The 16,471-nt window shown below is 35.1% G+C and overlaps 1 protein-coding gene across 1 annotated transcript in view; it reads left to right on the forward strand.

The window, feature by feature from the left end:
* Window positions 1-16,471, forward strand: part of LRP1B (LDL receptor related protein 1B) — a gene marked incomplete at its 5' end in the record, with an annotated part of 1,013,530 nt that overhangs the window by 209,291 nt on the left and 787,768 nt on the right. The gene's annotated exons all lie outside the window — the stretch shown is intronic.

A 16,471-nucleotide genomic window follows, 5' to 3' on the forward strand; every position in this document is an offset into this window, starting at 1 on the left:
AATGAAATGATATACTGTGCTCATGGATTGGAAGAACTAATACTGTTAAAATGTCCATACTACCCAAGGCAATCTACTCATTCAGTGCGATCCCTATCAAAATACCAATGCTATTTTTCACAGGACTAGAACAAATAATTCTAAAATTTTTATGGAACTACAAAAGCCCTTCAATTAGGTAAGCAATCTTGAGAAAGAAGGTCCAACTAAAAATATTTTGCACAGTGAAAGAAACCATCAACAAAATGAAAGGCGTCCTAATGAATGGGAGAAGATATTTGCAAACACTTGATAAGGGGTTAATATCCAAAATTATACAACTCAACGTAAAAAACCCTATTAAAAATTGGCAGAGGACCTCAATAGACATATTTCCAAAAGAGACAAACGGCCAACAGACACATGAAAATGTTCTCAACATCACTAATCGTCAGTTAAATGCAAATCAAGTTTGCAAGATACTATCTTACATCTATCAGAATGGCTATTATCAAAAAGATAACAAAGAGTGCTGGCAAGGATGTGCAGAAAAGGGTACCCTCATACACTTGGTTGAAATGTGAATTGATATAGACACTATGGAAAACAATATGGATCTTCCTCAAAATATTAAAAATAGAACTACTGTAGATCCAGCAATTTCACTTCTGGATATTTACCAGAAAAAAAAAAACAAGACACTAATTCAAAAAGATGTATGCACTACAATGTACATTGCAGCATTATTTACAATAGCTGAGATATGGAAGCAACCTAAGTGTTCATCAATATATGAATGGATAAAAATGAGGGGTATATATATATGTGTATATATATATATGTATATATATATGTGTATATATATATATATATATATATATATACAGACACACACATATATATATATACACACATACATAACATAATGGAATATTACCCATAAAAAAATAATGAAATTCGGCAATGTGAGCAACGTGGATTGACCTGGAGGGTATTATGCACACACAGTGGAATATTACACATCCATAAAGACAAATGAAATTTTGCCATTTTTAAGAACTGGATGGATCTTCAGGGAATTATGCTGAGTGAAATAAGCCAGAGAACTACAAATACTGTATGATCTCACTTATAGAATCTAAAACAAACAAAAAGCCAAATGCACAAACAAAACAAAAAAACCAAAAAGACTCATAGATAAAGGGAATAAACGTGGTAGCCAGAGGGGAGGGATTTGTGTGTGGGGGGAGGAAATATGTAAAGAGCATTAAAAGGTACAAACTTTCAGTTATAAAATAGATAAGTCATAGGGATGTAATATACAGCATAAGGAATATGCTCAATAATATCGTAATAACTTTGAGGATAGATGGTTACTAGGCTTATCATGGTAACCACTGTAATGTATGTAAATGTCAAATCATTATGTTGTATACTTGTAACTAATATAATACTGTATGCCAACTATATTTAAATTTAAAAGTGCATGAGATGAGCTATATATACTGGTACAAACAGAACTCCCAGACAAACTGATAAATAAACAAAGTGAGCAAAACAATATTTTTTGCAGGCAGGATAACCCGATTTATATAAGTATATTAAATTTTTTGGTAAGATTAATAAAGTGTTTATAGTAATTACCTCTAGAGAGGGCCATGTGATTTATTATACTCCCATCTGACTGTCCTTTTAAAATATGTACAGCATGAAATTAATTGGTAGCTTACTTAAGTAAGAATTTAAAAGAAAATAGCTATTACAAAGCAAAGTAATGCAGTTTTGGGTAAGCATGTAAAGAAGAGTTTTAATGAAACTAGTGAAACTGTGATCACTTTTGGTCACATTAATATAAGTTGTTTTCTTCAAACAGAGATAGTTTCTTTAAAAAGATGGATGAATATAAATTTTCATTTTACCTCTTAAATGGATGTTATTTTATTTGTTTGTTTTTTGCCTGTTAAATCCTTTCCCCAAATCTTCATAGCACTGAATTTCTTCCTTTTATGTTTTCACAAGGGCTTTTTTTCTAGAAGTAGTGTTTCTCCTTATTGTGGGCTAGCTGTACTGCAATCTTTTTTTTTTTTTTTTTTTTTTTTGCGGTACGCGGGCCTCTCACTGTTGTGGCCTCTCCCGTTGTGGAGCACAGGCTCTGGATGCACAGGCTCAGCAGCCACGGCTCATGGGCCCAGGCGCTCCGTGGCATGTGGGATCTTCCCGGACCGGGGCACAAACCCGTGTCCCCTGCATCGGCAGGCGGACTCTCAACCACTGTGCCACCAGGGAAGCCCTGTGCTGCAATCTTTGTCTCTTACGACTTTGCAAACATCTATCTACTCTCATTCATAACTTAATTAGCTGTTAAATAGCTTCAGGACCAATTTTTTATAACCTACACAGACTTAATTATTTTGGCAAGTCCCGTAGAGCATTTCACATTGAGACTACTTTGTATATTATAAAGTTAAAATGTAGCAAAAGGAAAACAATTTTGTTTCATAGTTAGCTCTTATAAAAAAAATTAAGATAAATTATTGAATCAAATATTTAAAATATTAAGTAGATAATTAAAAGTATTGAAACTATTAATCTCAAATAACTAAGTAATGTTCTTCAATTCTGTAATTTGATAAATTTTTAAATAATTTTTATTCCTTCATAAGATATATATATATTTTTTGTATAAATATAATATTATACATATTTGACATTTTATATAGCTCCTTCAAGTTAATAATAATTATTTTTATAAATTTCATGGCTTCAGTACTTAAAATGATATTTTAAACCAATTTAAATCTGATCCAATTGGCAAAATATTTATTTGTTACAAAATAGCATTTACTAAGCTCCTCGTATGTACCAAATATTTCATATAAAATAATCTGAACACTCAAGCTAACCTTTGAATGTAAGAAATACTTTTTTTTTTTTCAAAAGTTAGGGACCTAGGTTTTATAGGAGTTAAGGAATGTTGTCTTATAACTCAACTTGTTACGTGTTATGCTTGGCTTTTAACCTGTTTGATTGCAGAACTCCCAAATGCCATCTTCTTTGTAACAAGTCATCATATTTCCCCTAGTTATGCTGTTCATAAATTAGCATAGGTTGGGGATAATTATAAAACAGTTAGTTATAGAAATTTGGAAATGAAAATGTCCTTAAAGATCATGGTAACATAAAACAGAGGTTAAATGGGCAGGTCGAGAAGTCGAGAGTGTCTAAATCGGAATTCTGCTCCATAACTTACTAGCTGTATGAGCTTGGGCAGGTTATGTAAACTCTCCAAAGCTTTATCTACTACATCTGTAAAATGGGAATAATTGTTCTCAGTTGCTCTGAGGATTGGGACCCATGATGTTTGTAAGGCACTTAGTACATGGTATGTACTTAATAAAGAAATAGCTGGCCGTGTGTGTGTGTGTGTGTGTGTGTGTGTGTGTGTTATTTTCTAATTTTACATAGGAAGCCGAATGGATTCAGAGAGGATATATCATTTGCCCAAGATCTAGTGGATAGTTAGCAACAGAATTGTAACTAATAGTTCCACTTCCCAATTTATATTTCTATAATCTTCCAGCTATTTTGTATGTTCTAAATACCAAATTTTAAATGTGAAATCATTTCTAAATTAAGTAAGTTCTATTATGATTATGTTCTGGAAAACTGTGAAGTTCAGATGAATCTGAGTGTTTAAATATATGGAGAAGCAGCAGCTTTCCTAGGAGGTATTTTATCTTTCTGCCAGGAATCCTGGTGACTATAATCCAGGTGAGATAGAATATGACTATTAAAATGCTGCACAAACTTTAGAAAAAATAATCTATGATCTAGAAAGATGTATTTATCAAATACCTAGTTTCAAACTATAAGTACCTTAATTATAGAAAGATGAATCTATTTCTTATTAAACAGCTCTTGAGACTGTTCTTGGAATATGACATAATTTGCTATGACAATGATACTGAATTTTCTATCTATCCCATCTCAGAGATTTTTTCCCCCTTATTCTTTGACTTAAGAGGTGCTGCCCTGTAGTAGCAGAATGTGAATTACTCTTTATTGAATATAATTTACCAATCCTTGCATTACTGACATTCCAAATTCCCTAGCACATTCAACTTTAGTATAACAAGAAAAAAAAAAAAACTATTTCTTATTGCCTTTCCCATTACAAAGCACTTTTTAAGTAGTAATATATTTTATCATCCAGGGTATTTATTTAAAAAATAACTCCAAATTTTGCTTTTGATGCTCCTGAGAATAGTGGTGGCATGTGTCAAACAGTGGGATGTGGTACATCTTTAGCCTGATTAAGTGATATGTCTCCATGTGAAAATCTGTGTATGTTCATATGTGTGATTTTCCTCTCTGATTCAATTCTTTGTAGGTGGTATCTATAAAAAACAAAATGTTTTCTATAGTTCCAAATATTTGAATATTTTTAAGGGTCTAGTAGTTAAACTAAGGATTTAATTTTTCTTCTAGGTATTTGCCACTCTATGAAAATATGGGAATGATGATCATTTTGAAACAATAAGGGAGTATTCTTCACTAGTATTCTGGAGTTAATAAGCTAACCACACATTCTCAATTCCCTGTTATTTTTCCCTTCCCCCTGCATTTACAGTGCTTACATTCATTCATTCATTTTTTAAAATTTTACAAATATTTACCAAGCCTTTACTACTGATCTCTGCTAGGGGTTTCAAGCATGAATTATACTTTTATCCTGCCCTCCTGTTCCACAGAGACAAATGGAAAAGTTGGCCTGTTCACACTTAACAGGAAGCTTAACGAGGCAGTAGGTGGTGTCCGGAATGGCACTCAGATATACTACTATGGGAATTTAAAGAATAGATGAATTTCACAGGGATAATAAGAGAAGATTTGTGTATCAGATAGAAAATTCTTTTGGCATTAAAAAAGGTGAAGGATTTAGAAAATGGGAAAATGCCAGAAAAGAGAGGGAATAGGAGGTAAAACGGGCACAGAGATGGGAAAGTGAAATATGCATATGGGAGTAGGGAAATGAGCTAGCATTGCTAACATATATTAAATTCTGATTTTTTTAAATAATACCTTATATATTATTTCACTTTACCTTCACAACGACCAAATAAGGGGAAGCCTTATAAAAATCCTTAGAAAGATTAAAATGAAAGGCTGCAGGAGAGTGAAGGCGCCAATTTCTCTCTGACACAGAAGTCCATGTTTTCTCCAGAACAGCATATCAGTTTGCTAAAAGTAGTTTCGTCCACTGCAGTTGCTTGGATCATAGGGCTTATAAAATAGGTTAGTGGAAAATAATTTCAGAAGGCCTTGTATGTCATTCGGAGGAAAGCTGGAATGAATACATTGTAATGATACTAGTATATTTCATAGGTGGTAGTGGTCTGATAACTATATGAAATATTTTAATACACAGCTGTTTTCTTCTTTGGTTAGTACACATCTGCCTCCACAGGATAGCAGTGCTTTCCTGGCTCCAAAATTAGCACTTTTACCTCTGCTACTAAAACAAGTTTTTATAAACCTTTATTGTATATCAAAGGTGTATGTGCACATTTTGAGTCAGAGGGTTACCTTGATATTTTAGCTGTTAGGGTATTTGTAACTTGTCTCAAACAGAGAAATTTCAAATAGTAAAATTTAGCTCACTATCATTTCAGGTAAAAATCAAAAAGTATCCTTTTTTGATGTTAAAAAAATATATCTAGGGATATACAAGAAACATATCATTCTGAAACAAATATTTCTAAGACATTTGTCACAATGTTTAACCATGAAATGTTTACCATTTCTCCTTTTAAAGTATTTTTTATATATGGAATTACAGTGAAATTTGGTCCACTCTGAGACTGCATATTTTTTAAGAGTAGTTTGTATTGCTGCTTTACTAGCTACAGGTACCTAATTTAATATTCTTTGGTAATTTTGCCAAAAAATAATGTTGCAAAGAACGTATTTAGAGAAATCAAAATGGACTAAAAAACGTTTGAGAAATATCACTTCGTTCACTTACAAGGTAAAACTCCAACTTCATAGAGCAGGGGTAATTTTGTTTTCCATAGGGTATTTGGTAACATCTGGAATCATTTTTGATTGTCACAACTGGGGAAGGAGGTGGTCCTGGCATTTACTATAGAGACTGATGCTGCTAAACATAGTGCCATGTGCAGGACAGTTTCCCACAACAAAGAATTATCAAGTCCCAAATGTCAGTAGTGCCAGTGTTGAGCAACCTTGTTATCGAGGATGGCAGGGAGGAAGCCTGCCACCACTGCATAGACGCCGAAAGTAGAAAATGAGACTTAAGATTGTTTATTACTCACAGCACAGCAAACAGCATTAGCATCAGCATAGTTGCTCTGGTTCCCTGCCCCCAAGTCTCACAGGGCGATGTCATGGGTCCGTATAAATGCTAAGCACGGAGTGGGTTGTGCCACAGATGAGGAACCCACACTGTGGGCATCAGCACCTTTTGAGCAAACAGCCAACAGTATCGCAAATAGAAAGTTTTCAAGTCCCCCTATCTTGTAGAGTGAACAGTTACGCAGTAGTCGCCCTGTGGTCACCTTGATTTATTTGCCTGTGAGACCAGCTATAGAAATTACTCAGTACCAGAAGACAGAAAAGCCTTACAGTTCGGTACCCTCAGTGAAGTTCAGGGAGACTTCAGGTCCACTGGGGACTGTCTCTCCCAACACCCATAAGTAAGACCCTGCAAATAAGCACACGTCATAATAAAGGCTCACTTATCTCTCTTGTACATGAAGATTTTACATATAATCACCTCAAAAATGTTTCATGTAAGTATTTTAAATTCATAGGGGAAAATATGGTTCATTTAAGTTGTTTTTCGTCTAATAACCCATAATATCCTTGTTATTCCTTTTCTGATATTTGTCATCCCCTGAACACTCTGGGTGTGGCTCCACCTCCAGGCATTTGCATGTGATGCTCCTTGTGTCTGGAACACTCTTCCATCAGATGTCCCCTTGCCTGTCTCCTCTACCTCTTAGAGGTCTTTGCTTACAGGCCACCTCCTTAGACCTTGCTGGTCACCTCATCTAAAATTGTGCATCTATGCAAATTTCCCACCCAAATCCTTACTGCTGTTAGCTGGTTACTTTTTCTCCTTTGTACTTATCCTAGGTATATTTTGTTTGTTTGTTGTCTTGCTATAAGAATGTAAGCTTCAAGGTGTCAGAGGTTTTTGTTTGTTTGTTCATTGATAGAGCCTTATTAGAACAGTGCCTGGCATATAGTAGCTATGCAATGAATATTCATTGAATGGATGAATGGGGCCTTTAATTTGGCTGTCATTACTTTAAAAATAGTAATTAAACTGATTAAACAAAAAAAATGATCAAGGTTGATTCTTTTTTATTCTAAAATAAGGAGCAATAAGTTCAATCATTATTATTATTTTTTGATTATCTTAAGTATTTATTGAAATTGTTCTGATAATGAGCTTCCCTGATGACTTTTCAGGAATTTTAAAAAATTTTACATATTCCCATAATTCATTTGAACTTATGTAACATTTTTAATTTAAAAAATGTGATTTTTAGTTAATACATGCAAAATATCCCTGTCTTAAACTTTGCCAGCCTTTCTGAATTAACATCTCATTTTTGTGCACAGCTTCATACCATGTTTTTCTTGCACAGTTGCATACCTACCTTGAATGATTTTATACTATATACTTATTTAGATAAATTATTCTGCACTAATTTTCTTTATGAATTTGCTGTGGAATTGCAAGGATTCGTTTAGCATACTGCCCCAAAATTGTTAGAAAATATAGTATTAATATCACTATTTTAACTATCTCCCTTTTTCCTACAGATTATGCTACAGTTAACCTTTGACATCTTCTTTATATTACAAATAATGCATTTCCAAAACCAGTCATCATTTATTTGATTATATTTTTAAAATTTAATTTTGAACTACTTTTATTTAGTTTGGTGGAAAAATTGCAAAATAGTACAGAGAGGTTTTGATATCCCTCAAATATATCCCACAGTTTTTCCTAATAGTAACATCTTACAGAACAATACCACAATTATTAAAACCAGAAAATTAATGTTGATACATTACCACTAAAGACCCCAATCAAATTTCACTGGTTTTTCCATCATGGATTTAGTAGTTATATTTTCTCAGTCTCATGTATTCTGTAACAGCATCTCAGTTTTTCCTTATATTTTATTTTAATATTTAACTTCCCTCATATACACGTTTGTTGAATCTCTACATTGTCAAACCATCTAATATATTTTGGTAAGAAATTAAAGCTACAGTTATTGAGAATAATAATTTTGATTGGAAGGTTGTTAAAGCATCCTTCACTTCAGTAATCTTGTTCATCTCCACTCCCCCTCTTTTACATCCTACTTTTTCCTTCTAATAAATCATCGCTTATGTTAACTTTCTTTGACTTTTGCTTCTGTTTATAACTTTTCTTTGTACAATGCTAGAGATCCAACTTTAAAGTAGATAGGCACAGGGATTCCCTGGTGGCGCACAGGTTGAGAATCTGCCTGCTAATGCGGGGGACACGGGTTCAAGCCCTGGTCTGGGAGGATCCCACATGCCACGGAGCAACTAGGCCCGTGAGCCACAACTACTGAGCCTGCGCGTCTGGAGCCTGTGCTCTGCAACAAGAGAGGCCGCGATAGTGAGAGGCCCGCGCACCGCGATGAAGAGTGGCCCCCACTTGCCACAGCTAGAGGAAGCCCTCGCACAGAAACGAAGACCCAACACAGCAAAAATAAAGAAAATTAATAAAAAAAAAAAAAAAAGAATATTTGCTTTAAAAAAAAAAAAAAAAAAAAAAAGTAGATAGGCACATTGGAACATGAGTCATATTTCCAGACTTAGTGTATTGACTACTAACTAAAAATGGGTCCTTGTGAATCACTTTACTTTCCAGGGCTTTTTTCATGATTTGTAGAATCTAGACAGAATTTATGATCCTTTAGCTTCCTTTTACCTCTAAAATACTGACTTTAGAACTGGATCCCTGCTTAGTTTTATTATTACATTTTCCCTTGATTCGCTGCTTCAGTTTTGCAAGACTACCTGTGGACCAAAGAAGGGTGTGACTGTGCGCATTTTCTTAGATACTTATATAAAGTTTTTGTGAGATAACTTACTGTTAAGGACTTCCTTTATCACATTTACCTATTATCCACACATGAATTTTGCCTATCATTTTCCCTCTGGGTACTAATGAGGGTCTGAAACAAGTATACTTTTGATAATTTAGTATGTTAAGCTAAGCTCCAGGAGGATGGTCAGATGAGTTGACACATTTGTTCTTTGTCATGGTAATTATAAATGTAATGAAGATGTATATAGCCTCTGACTTTTAAACTCAACTTGAAATTTAATTATCACTATCTTTCACTAAACATGATGCCTAAGCAAAGCATGTGCTACCTTGTTTTCAAAGTTCAGTAAAAATTATCAATTGAAGTGATACACCTATTTGAGTGTTTAAATGACAAGTGCAAAAATATGAAACATATTAGAAAATATAGCTAAAAAACGTCATTTTTATGAAATTAAATTGCTCAAGTGACTTCTAATAGAGTTGCCTTTCCATCTAATGTGAAAGAGATGGAGTAATTTAGTATTAGTGCAATAAGTTTCAAAGTATTCTTTTTTTGTTATAAATTTATTTTTGGCTGCGTTGGGTCTTTGTTGCTGTGCGTGGGCTTTCTCTAGTTGCAGCGAGCAGGGGGCTACTCTTCGTTGCGGTGCGCGGGCTTCTCATTGTGGTGGCTTCTCTTGTTGCGGAGCACAGGCTCTAGGCACGTGGGCTTCAGTAGTTGTGGCTCACAGGCTCAGTAGTTGTGGCTCATGGGCTCTAGAGCACAGGCTCAGTAGTTGTGGTGCACCGGCTTAGTTGCTCCGCGGCATGTGGGATCTTCCCGGACCAGGGCTCAAACCCGTGTCCCCTGCATTGGCAGGTGGATTCTTAACCACTGTGCCACCAGGGAAGTCCAGTTTCAAAGTATTTTATATTTATAAATTATAACCTACTTCATAGGACTGAAAGGAATATTCAAGAATATCTGTGATACTTTGCGTTCAGAAGCTGAAGTGATTTTTGCTCTGTTCTCTCGTTAAGTAGGCCGAATTGGGTAGTAAAAGGGTGTGAACGGAAATTCCTTTCTCTCTCCCCATTCACAATGAAGACTCATATTTTGCATTCTTTATGAGATGGTTAGTCAGGTATGGCCACAACATGAGACAGTGGAGAGGGTTCAGAAAAACAAAGTTTGTTATATTTACAGGTCCCAGAAATAGAAGGCACAGCACACCACAGAGGACCATATAGGAGACACACCAGGGTGGTCACAGGGCAAAAGACAGAAAGGAAGGAAACCAGTAGTCCACAGGCTTTACTGGAGTTTCTGTGGGAAAGGCAAGGCAGGGAAAGATAAGCAGTTTAGGATTGTCTAGTTTGAATAATTCCATTGGGCTTTAAACAATAAATCTGGTCGCTGTTGGCATGGTATCTGGCCCTGGGATGGTTAAGCAGAAGAATATTGCCCCCTGCAGAGACCAGGTAGAGGAGGTATGGCTCTGGAGTGGTTAGGTTGCACCTCAAAGGCAAGTTCTTGGCTGTGCTATCTTTGCTATCTTTAGTAATTGGCTGTCTCCAGGAGAGGTAGTCTCCCCCCAGCTAGAAAGGCTTTTTAAAGATGTCAAAACATCATAATATGCAGAAAATAAAAACATTAAAAATATTTACAATACAACTGGGATATTATCTAGAAATTTGTCGTGGAATATTGTAAAATGAGCTATATACTCATTCCATAACTGTGGGGACTTTCATAAATTGGAAGCTACTCTGGCTTGCATGGTATATATGTTGCAGTGTTTCATCTGGAAACAATGAATGTGAAGAGTGCCATTCTGCCCAGAGCATTCAGCAGAATCATTTCTGGACTGCAGGCATGGCAGTGGTGTATTAGAGTTCTCTGGAGAAGCAGAACCAATAGGATGTGTACATAAAGAAAGAGAAACAGAGCTATATATTTAAATAATTACCTCACATGATTGTGGAGAATAGCAAGTCCAAAATCTGTGGGGTAGAGTGACAGGCTGTAGAGCCAGGGAAAAGTTGATGATATTGCAGCTCGAATCCAAAGACAGTGTAGAAGCCAAATTCCCTCTTCCTTAAGGGATCTCAGTCTACTTTCTCTTAAAGCTTTCAACCCATTGGATGAGATCAACCCACATTATGGAGAGTAATCTGCTCTACTCCAATTGTACTGATTTAAATGTTAATATCATCTAATAATACCTTCACAGCAATATCTGAACTGGTGTTTAACTGAATATCTGTGTACCACAGCCTAGCCAAATTGACTCATAAAATTAGTTCATCACACATGGCTAGATGAATAATATGCTTTAAGTTGTGATAGTGTAAACAGAGAATTCCCATAAGGGCAATAACCTGGAACCCAGAAATGATTTTTATTTATGGTCATATTCATATACTTCTTACTCTATCTGCATTATTAAAGACATAAATTATGACTTTTTAGGATTTTTTTTTCTTGGGAGACAGTTCTCCATGGATCCCTCACATTTCTGCATGTCTTAGAGTGAGGCATTATTTGCCTTTTGTTCAGAGGTATCCTAACAAGGATGCTCGCATAGAAGAGAGACTTGGAAGAAGAGGTGGAGTATCCATCAGGTGCAGATAAGCAGGCCTGCTTATTGCCCATTAGAAAATATTTGGGTTTTCTAAATTTGGAATTCTTTTCCTGCAATGCAATCAACTGTGTGTGAAGGCATCCATATGGGCCCATCCCAGCTGTCCCCAGGGGACTTTGGACTAAAGGGACACCAATCTGCTGATGGCCATGCTGCTTGCTGTGCCATAAGTAATAAAGACTTCTCTATCTGTCCTACAAGTTTTGTGTCATCCGCCATCATCCATGAAGCAGTACCAGGCTAACTTCTTAGCTTGAAAGTAGGGTAAAATCTTAGTCCTTAACAGTTCTTGGAATGTTTCATTTTACTCATCACTTTAGATTTAACTATGATGCATACTGTGGCACTCTCTTTTTTCTTACATATGCTCATCACTGCATCAAAGATGACATATCCGAATGTCCTAGAGAGACAGCCAGTAGCACCCTCTCCCCAGACTGAAACTGAAAACACGCTTTTGATAATAGAAGGAAACCACTATGTTTTAATATATTCTGTTCATCTGAAAAACAAGACCCTTATATGCACTTTACATATCTCTTTGACGAAAACAGCAAAGTATTTTGTTCTCATTGAGAGTAACTTGTGTATTCACCCTCCCCAACCTAATAAATGAACTGAGGAAGGACTTGGAATGAAAATGAGGATGAGACCATCAGCCTCAGCTAGCCATTGGGGACAGATGATGTAGAAAACTTTAGTCTGGCCAAGTACTCCTGTAACCTTATGAGATAGAAAATTCAGCAGGCAACTTTACTGCCATACTGTTAATTAAAAGAACTTCAATCACACATGTCAGATACATCGCCTCAGGCCTTATTGAAATGCACAAAGAGAATTTGAATTACTTGAACTGTAGGAATATGAGGCAGGAGAGTTGTCCAAGCACTGACTCTGAGGCAAGGTAAGGCATCCCTGGCCCTGAACATATCTACATGCATAGGGAACTTCCAGTTATTTAAGGCATGTGGTCATACTCTGAACTCATGCAGACACTTTTGGAATACTTCATTCCAACTCAGAAAAATAATGTTCGTACTAAGGATAGAAGAACTTGGATACATTGGAAAAATAGAGGCACTGTGTTTTTATAATGGCAATTGTGGGGTGTAATTTCTAGTTAATACCTTATGATGTTAATCAGATCCTGTTGTAAAGCATCAAGATGCATTAATCTGGAGATCTGGTTTATGCACCTTAAGGAAACTAAGGCCACTGCTCACATCCCTGGCCATTTAATTTTTTTTTTTTAATCTTGGACCCATTTTTAAAAGTTGAAGGTCTTATTTTAAATATAAAATCTTTAATCCTCTTCTGTTTCATAATTGTATAATATCTAAAAATCAGATCTGTAATGATGTTTTCATTTTAGAAATATGTTTTCCAACCTCTGTTTCAAATGTTTGTTTTATCTAATCCTAGATATTAAATTACTTTAAATAGCTTTCTATTTTATTTACTTTAAATCCACATAATTATTCTTTTTAATTTACATAAATTTTATTATCTCTTATTCATCCACATTTTATTAATGGTAGGTATCACTTGTAGGAAATAACAATGCTACCATCAAGAATTTTTCACTTCAGTTAAAAAATCTAGCTTTGATGAGATGTTTTTCTGGAGCACTATTTATATATTCTGTCCATTTATAAAAGTTATTCTTGATGCACTAGAACAATGTTTACAAAGAAAAAGTAATGGAAATTTTAATTGAGTCAATATGTTAACCTTAAGTATTCACAGAATAAATGAAAAAGTCTGTTTTTAATCTGAATTATATGGATAAATGTCTCATTTTTTCACTTAAAAAGGAACATATAGACATAATCTTAATCTAAAAATATTATAGGAAGCCATTATTTACTGGAATTTTTCTCTTGTTTTTTTGAAAAGTACAAGCATGTTGAGTTCTTGCCTCTCGATTAATGAAAATGGGTATTTAGTGAAACGTAAGGGAGATTTTTACCAGATTAAAAAAAAAAATCATACTCTTTGTTTGCTTTCGTTATGTAAAAATAATGATGATGATGTAATGAATATTGATTTTAGAATGTAGAATACTTCAACTCTACCCAAAGGTATCAAAGCAATCTACTTTAACAAACAACTTTCTTGCATTTGATCAGTCATGTGTTTCCTTGAGCTAGTGATTAGTATCTCTGTAGTTACCTATATTTGTTTGGAAGTTCAGTGCCATAAACCTTCATATGTTATTGATCACCTAGTTGAAGGGTTTTGGTCATAGAGATCCTAATAGTCAATCTCAGGGAGGCCCCATCCAAACCCTGTTGAGTGAAAAATTAAGTGTATGTAAACCAATGCTCTGTATGTCTTAGTGTTTCATCTAAGTCATAAGTTAAAGGAAGATGTCAAATGATATAGAGCCAGAGTATTTTCCTTACCAATGTATATTTGTTGAGAAAGGGATTCATTGATTCTTCAGGCTTTGTCCTACAAGTATAAAAGAGGAAGTTTCTCCATGTCTGGTTAAAGATAGCCTAAAAAAATTCCCAAGTTGCACATAAGCCTCATTTTTGAGTTTTTGTTTTTGTTTTCTTTTTAATTTTCATTCATCCACATCCTTTCCAGAACAGAAAAACAAAACAAAGCGCGCACGCACACACACACACACACACACACACACACACACAAATAATATTAAAAAACATTCTAGGCTAATTGATTCATTGCTGTCTCAATAGATAGGTGGCTAAAGCATCCTTTCCACAGAAAAACAAAACAAAGCGCGCACGCACACACACACACACACACACACACACACACACAAATAATATTAAAAAACATTCTAGGCTAATTGATTCATTGCTGTCTCAATAGATAGGTGGCTAAAGAGAAGATTATAATAATAATGATACTATTAGTAATAATATTCATAGCAACATTTATGTAGTATTTATTATGTGCCAAACATTATTTTTAAGAGTTTTATATATTCATTTAATCCTCAAAACAATCCTATGAGTTAAGCAGTATCATTACATCGATCTTAAAGATCAGATGTAACTCACTCAGAGTTACAGAGCCTAGGAAGTGTGGTTCTAGAACTTGTGATCCTAATCACTACTTCATGCTATTCAAACATTTCATTTTTCAAAGACAAAACAAATGAACCAATTAGAGACAGGATCCTCCCAAGTTCTGCTTTTTAGAATTCCATTCCATCCCACTCTGTTTATTCACAACTGACTCTGCATATCGTATTTCTAATTAACTTTGGCCACCAGTTAAAATGTAAGGAAATATTAATGAAAAAATTCCTTTAAAAGAGAAAAATGTAAGGTCTATTCCTATCAAAAGAGCCAGGATTTATATATGTATGTATGTATATATATTATTTTTAATCCTGATGAATTTATAAAAACTAACATGTTGAGAATTTACATTACAGGCAGTATGCTAAGTATTTTACATGCAGTAGCTAATTTACCTCTTGTTTACTTATCCTACAGTGTAGCTGCTATTATTGTCATCACTTTTTTTTTTCTTTTTTTTTTTTTTTTTTTTTTTGCGGTACGCAGGCACTGTTGTGGCCTCTCCCGTTGCGGAGCACAGGCTCCGGACGCACAGGCTCAGCGGCCATGGCTCACGGGCCTAGCCGCTCCGCGGCATGTGGGATCTTCCCAGACCAGGGCACAAACCCGTGTCCCCTGCATCGGCAGGCTTACTCTCAACCACTGCGCCACCAGGGAAGCCCCTTTCATCACTTTTTAAATGGAGAAATTAAGGATCAGAGTGACTGAGTTACTTACCCAAGTGTCAGAAACAAAATTTCAATCAAATAATACTACAACTGCTTCATATGAAAAAGAAAAAAGTATTAAGTCAGATGTGAAAAGGGAATGTTTTAGAAATGAGAAGGTTATTGAAGAAGAAAGTTTCCATGCTGGGTTAGATTTCAGATGTAATATAACTTTTGAAAACCAACAACAAGACAAAAACCAGCCACAGACTATGATAAATAGAAAAGAGTAAATAGCTACTCTTGTTCCATTATGCCAGAGCAGGAAAGTGCTCAGTAAAATTAAGTGTCAATAAAGCAAAGACAAAAAAGAAACTTTTTTCTAAGCATAGGCACAATTAACCTGTGAAAATTACTCAGATTGGTTGGTAATGAAGCAGATAGCTTAGTGAAATTGAGAACATATCTGATTCACTATAATCAGATTTTCAGTTAGATCAAATCACACACTGTATTAGTCATTCTGAGTTAGGGCACATGCTGATTAGCAGAAAGGGTCACAAAAGAAAATTTTATTTTTTCCAAGGCCAGAGGGCCATGATTAAAGAATATAATAGTCAATGTTTATGACATCTGCATACGAGGGAAAATGTCATGTAGATTTCCCGGTAGTGTGTGAATGCTCATCTGTGTCTCTGATGTACTACTACCTGTTGTTGTGTCCAATAAGTGCCAGTTCTCTACCTCACACCCAGGAGGAAAAGAAACAAAGGCTTTCCTGGTTTTGAAAGAAGAGAAGTTCACAGTAATTTCTCATGCAATAGAGGGGTAGAATTATATTTAGGATGTTGTGTAGTTTGGAGGATGGTTTACAGGATGGCAAAAGTGAGGAAAAGACTCACCACAGGAACAGTGCAGTTATAAAGATCTCTACGTTGGGGATCCTCTGACTTGGATTTTATCCCTATTCTACCACTGCTTATGTGGTAATAAACTATAAGCCTTCATTCTTTTTTTTTTTTTTTTTTTTTTTTTTTT

This window comes from Lipotes vexillifer, unplaced genomic scaffold (assembly GCF_000442215.2).
Source record: "Lipotes vexillifer unplaced genomic scaffold, Lipotes_vexillifer_v1.1 scaffold606, whole genome shotgun sequence".
Taxonomy (NCBI): Eukaryota; Metazoa; Chordata; class Mammalia; order Artiodactyla; family Lipotidae; genus Lipotes; species Lipotes vexillifer.